Raw genomic sequence first — 4,009 nt, forward strand, 5'->3', positions numbered from 1 at the left:
GCATAACAAGTGATTGCAAAGACCATGGCCTGTATCAGGTGCACCTTAGTCTCCAGAGAGACACCGTTGCTCTTGAGTACTTTAGAGAGGTCATTAACAGCAGACTTTCCCATTGCAATATGTTTTTGTAATTTCCTGACTGCTGGTGCCAAGAGTGTGGACAGTGGAGCCGAGCAAACTAAAGCTGTGAACAATCTCAATCTCTTTGCCATCCATCCTGATGATCCATTAATTTTTATTTATTGAGATAAAATTGTAATGTTTTCTGGCCCATTTTTTCTTCTTTTATTAATAATTTTATTGTATTCTTTGCTAATTTTCTTTCTAAACCATATTCATTTCTTAACTGATTTGCAAATACTTTCTTTTACTAACACATTAATCCTTTTCCATCAAGGCTGCAATAGACACTGTGTAACTGTGTGTGAATTATAGAAATTAATATGCCTCTGTTTTGTTATCTCACGCCTGGCCAATTTACATGGCTAATTAGATGATTAGGATGTGTACTGAGTATCAGTTCTCATTGGCCCTGTGGCAAATAGGTTTGTGTAGTAAAAATTTATGGAGCAGTCAGAATGTATAGATTGTTTGTAATAGATCATGTAATCTCAATATTTGAAATATATTTGACAATTTTGTGACTGAATTTTAATTTTATTACAAACCATTCTCAAACATAAAAATTTTTCAATATTTTTCTTTTTCTTTGACTTAATCAATGTTGTTGACTTTAAATTCAGTAAGTTCTAATTCTAAATTCCAAACAATAAATTCTAAATTGCTTCTACTTGCTTATTTACTATTATTCAAATATATGCACCTACCTCTACAGCCAAAGAGGAAGAAATTGATAATTTTTACCAAATTTTGCAGTCTGAAATTGGCCAAACATGCAATCAGGCTGTGTTAATGATAATTGGTGACTGGAATGCAAAAGAAGGAAGCAGTGAAGAAGGAACAGTAGTTGGAAAATAAGGGTTTGGTGGTGGAAATGAGGTTGGAGATAGAAGGGTTGAACCTTCAATGGTTTATTCATTGCAAATACCTTTTCTAAAGGACACAAAAAATGGCTTTACATGTGGATTTCACCCGATGGGCTGCATAAGAATCAGATTGACTACATTTGTGGAAGAAACTGTTGAAGAAGCTCATTAGCAACAGTCAAAACTCGACTGTCTGTCAGATCATCAATTACTCATATGCAAATTCATATTTGCTGAAGAAAATTAAAATAAGTCTACAGGACCCAGGACATGATCTTAAATCAATTCCATCTGAATTTCATGATCATTTTAAGAATAGATTTGAGGCATTGAGCACCAATGATAGAAGACCAGATGAGTTGTGGTTGCATGAAGAAAGCAAAAGGTCATTACAAAAATAGAGGAGAAAGAAAAAATTGAAATGAATGTCAGAAGATATTCTAAAGATTGCACTTGGGTGTCGAGAAGCCAAAATCTAAAAGAAGACGTGTTGAAGTGCAAGAGCTTAAAAGGACAAAGCAAAGTATTAAATGGAATGTGCAGAGAGCTGAAATTGGAAAATAAAAAGGGAAGAGCTTGCTCCGCCTTTCTCAAGCTGAAAGAACTGAGAAACAAATTTAAGACTTGTGTCACAAAATTTAAAGATGTTATGGGTAATATATTGAATGACCCAAAAAGCATCAAAAGAAGATGGAGAGAATACACAGAGTCATTGTACCAGAAAGAATTGATTGACACTGAAAAATTATAGGAAGTACCATACGAACAAGAGCCAATGGTAATGAGAGAGGAAGTGGAAGCTGCATTGAAGGCATTGGCAAAAAATCGCAGAAATCGATGGGATACCAATTGACTTGTTTCCATCAACAAATTCAGGCTTGGATGCATTCACCAGTCTATGCCAGAAAATTTGGAGGATGGCTGTCTGACCAATGGATTGGAAGTGGTCCATCATATTTGTTCCCCTTCCCAAGAAAAGTGAACCAACTTAATGTGGAAATTATCAAACAATATCATTGATACCACATGCAAACAAAATACTGCTGAAGATCATTCAAAAGTGGCTGGAACAGTAAAAAGGGAATTGCCAGAAGTTTAAGCAGGATGTAGAAGAGGCTGTGACACTATGGATATTATTGCTGATGTCAGATGGACCCTGGCTCAAAGTAAGGAATACCAGCAGAATGTCTATTTGTGCTTTATTGACTATGCAAAGACATTTGACTGTGTGGATCATGACAAGTTTTGGCTGACATTGAAAAGAACGGTAATTATGGAGCACTTGATTTTGCTCATGTGGAACATAAACCTGGATCAGGGGACTGTTACTTGAATGGAGCAGGGGAACACTGCAGAGGTTGGAATTGGGAAGGAAGTGCCTCAGGGTTGTATTCTCTTTCCATACCCGTTCAATCTATATGTTGGGCAAATTATCCAAGAAGCTAGACTCTATGAAGAGGATTGTGGCATCAGAATTGGAGGGATACTCACCAATAATCTGCATTATACAGATGACAAAACCTTAATTGTTAAAAGTGAGGAGGACTTTGAAGCACTTGTTGCAGAAGATCAAGGAATGAAACCTTCAGTATGGATTGCATCTTAATATAAAGAAAACAAAGATTCTTACCACTGAAATAATGGGCAGTGTCATGATGAAGGGAGAGGAGATTGAAACAGTCAACAGCTTCATCTTGCTTGGATCCACAATTAACACCCTTAAAATGAGAGCAGTTGGGAAATAAGGAGGCATATTGCAATGGGAAAATCTGCTCTTAGGGACCTTTCCAAATTGTTGAGAAATAGTGATATCAGTTTGAGGACTAAGGTGTGTCTGATTCAGGCCGTCGTCTTTCCAATTACTAGCTATGCATCCGAGATTGGACAATGAATAAGGATGACAGAATAAGAATTTATGCCTTTAAGCTGTGGTGTTGGAGAAGAGCACTAAACATCCCACATATGGAAAAATGTCTTGGAGATGGTGCAGCCAGAGTGCTCTTTGGAGGTAACAATGATGAGGCTTCACCTCACATGCTTTAGACATTTTGCTAGGAGGTGTTATTCCTTGGAGAAGGACATGATGTTGGGAAGGGTGGAGGATTGGCAAAGGAGAGGAAGACCCTCAACCAGGTGGGTTGACACAGTGACTGCTGAAATGAGCTTTTGTGTGTCAAGAAACGTGAGGATGGTGCAGGACAGGGCTGGGTTCAGATCTTTAGTTCATAGGGTTGCTATGGAAGTTTCCCTTAATTCTTCATTTTGCATATCAATAATAATGAAAATGAATATATGTCCAAGTATTTACCGCATTTCAGAAATAAATGGAATTGATGTAGAGCAAGTAATGGCTATAATGTGTTATGTGTGCTTTGTTTTATTTTCATTTTACTGTGTTTTATAAATGTCAAAATGGAAATGTACAAAGTTTTGTGACTCCTTTTAACCGAAACTAACTAATGGCAATAAACAACTTGAAATTTTTTACTACACTACAATCCTGTCTTTGCAATAAAATCTCTTAACATATTTGATTTTACTTATTCATCCAGTATTGAATTAAAGCTATATTGTTGTTGTTGTTGTTATGTGCCATCGAGTCACTTGCGACTCATAGCGACCCTATGTACAACATCCCTAAACTGTGCTCTGTCCTGTGCCAAATGCACCATCTCCGATACACCCATCCCGATTACCCCAGTCACTGAATCAATCCACTTCATAGGGGGCCTTCCCCTTCTGCACTGTCCCTCCACCCTATCAAGCATGATGTCCCTCTCCAAGGACCTGTCCCTCCTTGCAACATGTCCAAAGTATGTTAGATGGTGCCTTAGAATCCTTGCCTCCAAGGAGCAGCCCGGTTTGACCCTTTCCAGAATGAATCTGTTTGTTTCCCTAGCAGGCCATGGTACCCTCAATACTCTTCTCCAGCACTACAGCTCAAAGGCATCAATTCTCCTTCTATCCTCCTTAGTCATTGTCCAACTCTCTGACGCATAAAAAGTGATAGCAAAGACCATGGC

This window comes from Elephantulus edwardii, unplaced genomic scaffold, assembly GCF_000299155.1.
Source record: "Elephantulus edwardii isolate Elephantulus edwardi_28Jun2011 unplaced genomic scaffold, EleEdw1.0 scaffold00026, whole genome shotgun sequence".
Lineage (NCBI taxonomy): Eukaryota > Metazoa > Chordata > Mammalia > Macroscelidea > Macroscelididae > Elephantulus > Elephantulus edwardii.